Source organism: Pseudophryne corroboree, chromosome 1 (genome assembly GCF_028390025.1).
Source record: "Pseudophryne corroboree isolate aPseCor3 chromosome 1, aPseCor3.hap2, whole genome shotgun sequence".
In the NCBI taxonomy this organism is placed as follows: domain Eukaryota; kingdom Metazoa; phylum Chordata; class Amphibia; order Anura; family Myobatrachidae; genus Pseudophryne; species Pseudophryne corroboree.
In genome coordinates, this window is record NC_086444.1 from 833,847,203 (window position 1) to 833,858,336 (window position 11,134).

The 11,134-nt window shown below is 46.2% G+C and overlaps 1 pseudogene; it reads left to right on the plus strand.

The window, feature by feature from the left end:
• The first annotated feature begins 235 nt into the window (after window positions 1–235).
• On the plus strand, window positions 236–353 carry LOC134936363 (5S ribosomal RNA; annotated as a pseudogene).
• The last annotated feature ends 10,781 nt before the right edge of the window (window positions 354–11,134 follow it).

The window sequence follows — 11,134 nt, forward strand, 5'->3', positions numbered from 1 at the left end:
TTGGGCTATACCCAATAAAGAATATAGGTTCCCAGTAAATGGGATTCCAAATATCCTTTTCCAGCTGAGGACTGTTTAAAAATGGGAAATGCCTCCTATAGAGATACGCATATCATTTGATAGTGCGAAAATATATATGGGCTTTGCCGTCAATGTCAAAAGAGGGATGGTTTTCTGAAAACCATATTGTCTCTATCTGGGGCAGTCATAAGGCCAGCCATGACTTCACCTTACAATCTACAGCACACCACACTGGATGGGCCCAATCTCACTAGATCTTGGAAGCTAAGCAGTGTTGGGCCTGGTTAGTTCTTGGATGGGAGACCACCTTGGAATACCAGGTGCTGTAGGTACACTGGGCTGAGGTACTGGAAGACAGGTTTTTCAGCGCCTGCAAGGGAGCAAGAATCCCATATAGCTTATATGGACACTAATGTTCTAGGGCATCAGCATTAACAATAGTTGCTCGCAGAGCAGTGTTGCTTACATACATGAAAAGCTGATTCAGAATCAAAGGTGGTTCTAGAAAATTTGCCTTTGGCGGGAAGTTTCTGTTTGGTAAGGAGTTAACAGATATTCTGGAGTCAAAATCAGACTCCAAGAAGGTCACGTTTCCTTCCACATATAACCCCAAACATAGGGGTCCAGTTTTTGGCCTTGTCGGTCATAAAGGAACATACCAGCCCCAATACAATAAGTTTGGTAAGGCAAAGAAGCAAAGGCAACCAGAGGGCCAGCTTCCAAACCAGAGGATAAGCCATCAGCATGATGGTGCGGGCCTCCTTCTGGGGGACCCCAGGATAGGGGACCAACTTCTTCAGTTTGCACAGATCTGGTAACAGTTTACAAACAGATGCCTGGGTGCAAGAAGTGGTATCTCTAGGTTATGTTTCTCTTCAAGAAGCATCCTCCTCAAAGTTTTCTGTTCTAGTCCGTCTCGAGTAGAGGCGAAGGACAGGGGTTTGCAAGAAGCAGTTCAGAAATTGCTTTGGTCAGGAATAGGCATTTCAGTAACCCCTGCACAATAGGGACAGGGGGTTTTACTCCGACCGGGTTTGGGTTCAGAAGGATCCTTTCACCCCAATCTCAAAATCCTAAACAAATAAGTTTGGGTACCACGGTTCACAGGGAGACGTTGCGCTCTATAGTTTTGGCATGAAGCCAGGGAATTACAGGGTATCCCTGGATAGTCAGGATGTTTACCTACAGGTTCCTATAGCACTGTTACGTCAGTGTTATCTCAAGGTTCACCATCCTCCAGCAACATTTTCAGTTCCAGACCTTACCCTTGGGGTTAGCCACAGCCTCCAGAGTATTTACCAAAATTATGATGATTATGGCAGCTTATCTCCGCAAGAAGGGGATAAGAAAATTGTCATACTTCTACCACCTTTTTTTTATCCTGGCACAGGAAAGGCTTCTGTGCCATCTCCAACAGACAATGACTTATCTGCAGAGGCACTGGTGGTTCATGAATTGGCCAGGGCCGAAGCTGGGATTCTTGTCACCCGGGGCAAAACAGTAATCCGGTGCCCCACACACACACACACACACACACACACACACACACACACACACGCACAGACAACCAACCCACCACCACCACCACCACGTGTAACTCTGTGCGAAGACTGACACTGCCATCAGCCAGTACCAGCTAACGGGCTATTTCCACTCATTGGTGTCTACGACACCCATAGAGCGGGAATAGAACCTGTGGCCAGCGCAGCGAAGCCCACAAGGGGCTTTTTTACACTCACCCCCTGACAGCATTCTGGTGGCCGGGATCCAGGTGTCGGTATGCTGACCGTGCCCGGGCCACGTAACCCCAACCCATATATACTCCATGAGAGCAAAGGGCTGGTAGCTGCTATATAGCTTCTTTTCTAGACATTTAGCTGGACTCGGGGGTCATTTCCGACCCGTTTGCACGCTGCGGTTCATTGCAGCGGTGCGAACGGTTCAGAACTGCGCGTGTGCGGCGGCCGCATTGTGCAGGCGCGTCATTGCCCGGTGATGGCAGTCTCCGGGCAGTGACGCTGCATACTAAGAAAGCGGTCGCAGCGGCGACCGCAAGAAGATTGACAGGAGGAAAGCGTTCCAGGGTGTCAACTCACCGTTTCCCAGACGTGGAGATCCGAACGCTGGTGTGTCCAGGCGTTTGGAGGGCGGATGTCTGATGTCAATTCCGGTACCTTCATCACTAGATCCCTCGCACAGGGTAAGTAGGTCTAGGGCTGGTCTTGTTTTACACAAAACTTTTTAGCATAGCAGGGCTGCACAAGCGATCACAACCCTGCTATGCTAAAATACACTCCCCCATAGGCGGTGTCTAGTTGATTGCTACGTGCGATCAACTCGGAATGACCCCCTTAGTTAGACATTTGGGCTACAGATGAAGTTAAAAAGGAAATAATACCCCATACATTGAAACATATGTAAAATCACACACATACATACTGTCACACATCTAAACACATACACATACACGCACGCATACATTCATTCACGTACATAGTCACACACCTGTATACATACATAGTCACACATACAGACATACATAAATACATACATACATACATACATACATACAGTGACACACAAGCACGCATACAGATATGTAGTGACACACCTATTCACATACAGTCACACACATGCACAACACATTCATACACACACACATATAGTAGTTGCACACACATACAGTGTCACACTTACTATTTAGGCTTTGGTGTGTGCTGCTGCTGCTGCTCCTCTCTCCTCCTCTCTTCGATTGTGGCCTGGCACTGAGTAAAGTGCAGTGTAGCTCCGCCCCCTTTTCGGACCATTCATTTTCCCCCCTCAGCAGTGCAATAGTGCACTGCTGCGGTTATCAAAGGCTGCAGGGGGGCTGGGGTAACTTGTTCCCTGTGCCCCGTCTTAGGGCACAACACGCAGCACACGACTGTCAGCATAGAAGAAACTGAAAGTAGACTACAGCTCCCGCAGCAAGGGCTTCTGGGAGCTGTAGTTTATTTTCAGTTTCATCACACAGCAGCTAGTAGAGCCTGGACTGCTTTGTGCTGCTCCGACGAAGGTACCTGTGCGCATCGGGACTCGGAGGGGGTGTAAGCGTTGCGGCGCCCCCTCCAATCCGGCGCCCAGGTCACATGCCCCCCTAGCCCCCCCTTAGTTACGGCTCTGAATTGGCAAAGTCATCTCGGGTTCCGTCACAACTGATGACTCACTGTGGGGCTGTACTATATTCCAGTCTGCAGAAAATGGATTACCTCGGAACAAGATATCCAAGGTACAGTCAAGTACTCAGTAGTTACTTACACAGTCAAACGATATCAATCCACGCAGCTATGTGACTGGGTTCGATGGTGTCAACATTCGACATGTTGGAGTATGCACAATTCCACTCAAGACCTCGGCAGCGTCTGATTCTAGCCAAATGGAATGGAATACATCAGACAATAAAGAAACAGACTATGGTACTTTCACACAAGGTAAGAAAGTCATCAGCCTGGTGGCTATAGATATCCCATCTAGACAAAGGGAGAATCTTTTGGATATCAGATGGGAGATCCTGACAACAGATGCCAGTCTCCAGGGCTGGGGAGCAGTGTCCTGAAGATTATGGTTCCAGGGACAATGGACCATAGAAGATAGTTGCCTGCCAATAAATCTGTTAGAAGTTCGGGCCATATACATGGCACTGATTCAGGCAAAAGACACTCTTCAAGGAAGACCAGTCCAGATCCGCTCGGACAATTTAACGACGGTGGCGTACCTCAACCACCAGGGAGGAACACGCAGCCAAACAGCAATGAAGGAGGTAAGTCACATACTAAAGTGGGCAGAACTCCATCTTCTAGCATTGTCCGCAGTATTCGTTCCGGGAGTCCTAAACTGGGAAGCGGATTTTCTCAGTCGACACGCCATTCAAGCAAGCGAATGGGCTCTATACCTGGAAGTCTTTCAGACTCTGGTAGACAAGTGGGGTTTGCCAGAGATAGATCTCATGGCGTCCCATCTGAACAACTAAGTGCCCGCATACGGGGCAAGAACAAAGGATCCTGGAGTGATCTTTGTGGACGCCTTTTCAGTGAAATGGGAGTTTCATCTGGCGTATCTATTTCCTCCGATCATCCTGCTACCAGGGTGGTGAGGAAGATAAAAGAAGCAAAGGGTGCCGTGATTCTAATAGCTCCGTCTTAGCCCAGAAGGCAATGGTACACAGATCTACAGAGAATGTCGATGGATGCTCCACGTCTGCTCCCTCAACGTTCAGATCTACTAATGCAGGGTCCTTGTTATCACTGGCATCTGGATCGACTTTCTTTGACAGCGTTGCTCTTGAAACCTCTATCCTGAATTCAAGAGGATTCTCGCTACAGGTAAATTCAAACATTGCACAGACCAAGGAAACCCTCCTCAGCTCGCATTTATCACCGAATATGGCAGGCCTATATTCATGGTGCAGAGAAGGAAATATGGACCCGAAATCTGTCCAAGTTTACTGGGTCTTAGATTTCCTTCAGGCAGGAATGGATAAGGGTTTGAAGGTGGCTTCCTTGAGTACAAGTATCAGCATTGACTGTAGGGTTCCAAAAGAAAAATTGCCAATTTACAGGATGTGCGTACTTTTTCCAGGGAATGCTGCGCATTCAACCTCCTTTTGTTCCTCCTACAGTGCCTTGGGACTTAGGTCTAGTCCTCAAAGCCCTTCAAGTTGCTCCATTTGAACCACTTAATAAAGTGGATCTTAAATGGTTAACAGCTAAAGTTCTCTTTCGACTGGCTATGGCGTCAGCTAGAAGAGTATCAGATTTAGGATCACTGTAATATTGTTCTCCTTTTCTGTTTTTTTATCCAGATAAAGGAGTACTCAGAACTAGGTCTGGGTATCTTCCTAAGGTGGTGTCTAAATTCCACCTTAATGAAGAAAATGTAGTCCCGGTTTTTCAGGTATCGTGTTTTTCTGCGGGAGATGCGTCGCGGGAGCTAGTCCGAGCATTAAGGATCTACGTGGATCGCACAAGTGCCATCAGAAAGACAGATTCTCTCTTCATTTTCTACGGAATTCACAAGAGAGGATGGCCTGCTACTAAATAGACGCTGGCTAGAGGGCTTCGAATGACGATTTCGGAAGCATACTCTCAAGGGGATCTCCCTGTTCCGGCTAATGTCTGTGTTCACTCTACTCGTAACAACATGGTGCTTCAGCAGAACAGATATGTAAGGAAGCCACATAGTCTTCCATTAACACATTCATTAGACATTATGCTTGGATACTTTTGCCTCTCATGACGCTGAATTCGGGCGAAAGGTTCTCCTGTCCAATCAAGAGCGTCCCCCACCACTAAAATTGCTTTGAGAAATCCCATTGTTATCCTGTGGATAACCTGTGGACCCTGCCGGAAAAATATATGTTATGGTAAGAACTTACCGTTGATAACAGTATTTCTCCTAAGTCCACAGGTTCCACAGGGATCCCACCCTGACGCACCTGATTTGAGGATCTTGCTACTCACTAACCTCTTCCTTCTTGTACGGAAGGGTGTGCATGGGTGTTCTTCTCGCCTGATTAGGGCTCTACATGATGCTCCTGCCTAGATGCTTTGGAATCCAACTGATTTGCCTGAGCCAGTGGGCGGGGATATATGGACGGGCCCGTTGCTTCCTGGGAGGCCTGAAAGCTTGTGATCATTTGGTGCCAATCCACTGTCGCTCCATCATATCCCATTGTTATCCTGTGGACTTAGGAGAAATACCATTATCAACGGTAAGTTCTTACCATAACGTATATTTTCTTTTGTTGTAGAACTACAGGTACCAGCGGGCCCATTATTTCCCTGCATGCTGGTACTTGTGGTTCTCCAAGTACCATCAAGTGAGGGAGGCTTGCTGGGACTTGTAGTTCCACAACAAAAGTCAATATTCTATTTTTTACACTTGAAAAGGCTATCAGCCCAGCACCCACCGCCTAGGGGTGCTGGGGACAGCCTCGGGCTTCACCCCTGGTCCTTGGGTGCCTGGAGGGGGAGGGGGGTTTGTTCCCTGCTTCTGGGTCCCTATGTTTACACAGTAAAATAATGGGTGTATACAACAGCAGGTTTCATCTTCCATTGGTCCAGAGGCTAGACCTCTCAAGAACTCGACGACTCATAGGTCAGTGTGAGGGCTTTTGTCCTATGTTGCAAACACATGTGTCTGCCCCCAGGGCCATGACTGTGAATCCAATTTCAAGTCTTCAGGAAGTCCTTTGTATACATACATTTGGTCATAACTAATACTAGCTATCAAATTAATACACACATTCTCCTGATCATTTTGACACTGAGCATGATATATTTAACTTGTTCCGTTCCAATAATACATATATATCTGATGTTACACTCTATTATATAAATACATTATAATGTCTGGTGCTTGTCATGTTTTGTTTATGTGTAATTTATGTGTTGTATGAAATATGTGTTGAATATATCTTTGTGGCTTGTCTGTGGATGCGTATGCTACCATATATCCTGTGCACGCTGCGTGTATGCGCACGAACAGAGACCTCTCTGTTTGGAGTTTGTATGTTGTCTGTATGTAATATTTTTGACTTCGACAATGTTTAGGAGGGGGACCCCACGCAAAAAAAAATTTGGGACATTTTTAACTATTTCTGACCCTTTTCCACATATAAGCATGCACAGATCTCACTGATCCGTGCATGACTATCTGAACACACCAGGAAAAAGCAGGTGTATTTGAAAGCTCCTTTTTTTTAACGCATTCTATGCTTTTCCGGCAGTGTTTGGCTATTGTCGGCAGTGATTGAGAATACGAATTCTTAGTAAATTACAGAGTTGTATAAAATAACAGCCGTGTTTGACCGATGGTCTATCCATTCGTATTTGTGAACTCTGCATGGAAAAACAATACGAATAGCCCCAACACTGCCGAGATTTGTGTTTAGTAAATTCCCGTGATCACACTTAGACAAAAAAAAAAAAATGAAATCGGGACCTTAGTAAATATACCCCTTGGAGTCTAAATTAGTGCCCTAAGGCCCAGGACCCTCTGTGTCAACTGCCGGAATGACGGTGTTGAGAAAAGTCAGGAGGCTGGCACATGATGTAACGCTATTTGCAGATGGAATCTGTTTAGAGAAAACCAACAGTACCCACAACCTGTACGTGTATATCAATTAATATAACAATATAGATAGATATACATCTAGATACGTCTAAATACATATACGTATATACCTGCAAACACATGTGCACAGAAATAAACGTATCCAGATGTTTGAAAAAGGATGTTCCAGACGAACCTCCCTGCTGGAAAGGAGACAGAATACCACTTTAGCGTAGTCTTCCATCCATAAATAGGGGAGAATACTGGAAATCATCAATGGATGGCAGAGCTTTGCCAGACGTTTATGTCAACATTCTCCCTAACCTAGAGTAATAGGAGGTACAAATATACAGATATATTATTGACTTACACAGATATGTAGTGTATATATCCTAAATCCTGGAAGGCAATAGCAGGACATAAAATGACACAAAGTGTCAATTTCTCCCTTCCCGATACTCATCAACCTCACCAACAAACCGGTTCCTGGGAACCAAGAAGAAACTGCTCTTCACAGCCTCCGAGCCTCCGTTAGTGGGCAGCTCTGTTGTAAGAGGACGCTCCAAACACTGCATGTGTGTTAGTGGAAAACTCCGGCCGTACGTCTGTAAGCGAAAGGTCGAGCTCCGGAGGCGTAACCGTGCTATACAGAATCTCAATTTGCAATAACTGGAACAGAAGGGAAGGGATGGAGCATACCTTGGAATTTCATCTATACAAATCTCTGTCTGATGAGGTTCTGATGATCCTCAAATACTTCCCTGTTTATTGTAGTTAAATTCAGCTGGGCAGAGAAAACAGACTTGACGGTAGTCAAATGAACTTTCACCCAGATGCCTGTATTGTAGGAATCTGTGGGAAATAAAGGTCCTTATAAACAGTACAGACAAAAATACACCTAAGTGAATTTTCCCCAGTACAGCGTACAACATGCTGTGGTTGTAATAAGAATTATACAGTTTTGTAACCCAAATATGAGACTACGTCACAACTTTATAGATGTTTTAACACAGGTCGAACTCGGGATCCGAACTGGTGACCCTGAAATCTCTATGTGCAGGGAAAATCACTGTGTGCAGGGAACTTAACCACTAGGCTACGGAGCCTGCCCTGTTGGATTCAAAAGACAGTTACACCAGTAGAAGCGTAATGTCTAAAATCCATACAAAATGTATGTATGTATGTATGTATATATATACTGCTCAAAAAAATAAAGGGAACACTTAAACAACACAATGTCCACTTAGGAAGCAACACTGATTGACAATCAATTTCACATGCTGTTGTGCAAATGGAATAGACAACAGGTGGAAATTATAGGCAATTAGCAAGACACCCCCAATAAAAGAGTTGTTCTGCAGGTGGTGACCACAGACCACTTCTCAGCTCCTATGCTTTCTGGCTGATGTTTTGGTCACTTTTGAAAGCTGGTGGTGCTTTCACTCTAGTGGTAGCATGAGACGGAGTCTACAACCCACACAAGTGGCTCAGGTAGTGCAGCTCATCCAGGATGGCACATCAATGCGAGCTGTGGCAAGAAGGTTTGCTGTGTCTGTCAGCGTAGTGTCCAGAGCATGGAGGCGCTACCAGGAGACAGGCCAGTACATCAGGAAACGTGGAGGAGGCCGTAGGAGGGCAACAACCCAACAGCAGGACCGCTACCTCCGCCTTTGTGCAAGGAGGAACAGGAGGAGCACTGCCAGAGCCCTGCAAAATGACCTCCAGCAAGCCACAAATGTGCATGTGTCTACTCAAACGATCAGAAACAGACTCCATGAGGGTGGTATGAGGGCCCGACTTCCACAGGTTGGGGTTGTGCTTACAGCCCAACACCGTGCAGGACGTTTGGCATTTGCCAGAGAACACCAAGATTGGCAAATTCGCCACTGGCGCCCTGTGCTCTTCACAGATGAAAGCAGGTTCTCACTGAGCACATGTGACAGACGTGACAGAGTATGGAGACGCCAAGGAGAACGTTCTGCTGCCTGCAACCATCCTCCAGCATGACCGGTTTGGCAGTGGGTCAGTAATGGTGTGGGGTGGCATTTCTTTGGGGGGCCGCACAGCCCTCCATGTGCTCGCCAGAGGTAGCCTGACTGCCATTAGGTACCGAGATGAGATCCTCAGACCCCTTGTGAGACCATATGCTGGTGCGGTTGGCCCTGGGTTCCTCCTAATGCAAGACAATGCTAGACCTCATGTGGCTGGAGTGTGTCAGCAGTTCCTGCAAGACGAAGGCATTGATGCTATGGACTGGCCCGCCCGTTCCCCAGACCTTAATCCAATTGAGCACATCTGGGACATCATGTCTCGCTCCATCCACCAACAGACTGCACCACAGAATGTCCAGGAGTTGGCGGATGCTTTAGTCCAGGTCTGGGAGGAGATCCCTCAGGAGACCATCCGCCACCTCTTTAGGAGCATGCCCAGGCGTTGTAGGGAGGTCATACAGGCACGTGGAGGCCACACACACTACTGAGCCTCATTTTGACTTGTTTTAAGGACATTACATCAAAGTTGGATCAGCCTGTAGTGTGTTTTTCCACTTTAATTTTGAGTGTGACTCCAAATCCAGACCTCCATGTGTTAATAAATTTGATTTCCATTGATAATGTTTGTGTGATTTTGTTGTCATCACATTCAACTATGTAAAGAACAAAGTATTTAGTAATCGATTATGATGCTGGTGTGAGACTGATTTTTGTAAGACGTCTGGAGTGCCGGACCTATCCATCTCCTTTGCTGTTATCTCCTCGTTCAGGCACCCGGCGCATAGACATTATGTAAGGGAGAGCCGGACCTCCAATTGTGTATATATATATATATATATATATATATATATATTAGTGATGAGCGGGTTCGGTACCTCGGAAACCAAACCCCCCCGAACTTCACCCATTTTACACGGATCCGAGGCATACTCGGATTCTCCCGTATGGCTCAGTTAATCCGAGCGCGCCTGAACGTCATCATCCCGCTGTCGGATTCTCGCGAGATTCGGATTCTATATAAGCAGCCGTGCGTCGCTGCCATTTTCACTCGTGCATTGAAAATGTTAGGGAGAGGATGTGGCTGGCGTCCTCTCCGTTTATTAATAACATTTGTGCTGCTTATTGCTTAATTGTGGGGACTGGGGAGCAGCTGTATTATATAGGAGGAGTACAGTGCAGAGTTTTGCTGACCAGTGACCACCAGTATACGTTGTCTGCCTGAAAAACACTCCATATCTGTGCTCAGTGTGCTGCATATATCTGTGCTCACACTGCTTAATTGTGGCAACTGGGGAGCAGCTGTATTATATAGGAGGAGTACAGTGCAGAGTTTTGCTGACCAGTGACCACCAGTATACGTTGTCTGCCTGAAAAACACTCCATATCTGTTCTCAGTGTGCTGCATATATCTGTGCTCGCACTGCTTTATTGTGGGCACTGGGGACCACCAGTATATTATATAGGAGGAGTACAGTGCAGAGTTTTGCTGACAGTGACCACCAGTATATATAGCAGTACGGTACGGAAAGCCACTGCTCTACCTACCTCTGTGTCGTCAAGTATACTATCCATCCATACCTGTGGTGCATTTCAGTTGTGCGCAGTATATATAGTAGTAGGCCATTGCTATTGATACTGGCATATAATTCCACACATTAAAAAATGGAGAACAAAAATGTGGAGGTTAAAATAGGGAAAGATCAAGATCCACTTCCACCTCGTGCTGAAGCTGCTGCCACTAGTCATGGCCAAGACGATGAAATGCCATCAACGTCGTCTGCCAAGGCCGATGCCCAATGTCATAGTAGAGAGCATGTAAAATCCAAAAAACAAAAGTTCAGTAAAATGACCCAAAAAATCAAAATTGAAAGCATCTGATGAGAAGCGTAAACTTGCCAATATGCCATTTACGACACGGAGTGGCAAGGAACGGCTGAGGCCCTGGCCTATGTTCATGGCTAGTCTTTCAGATTCACATGAGGATGGAAGCACTCATCCTCTCGCTAAAAAAATGAAAAGACTTAAGCTGG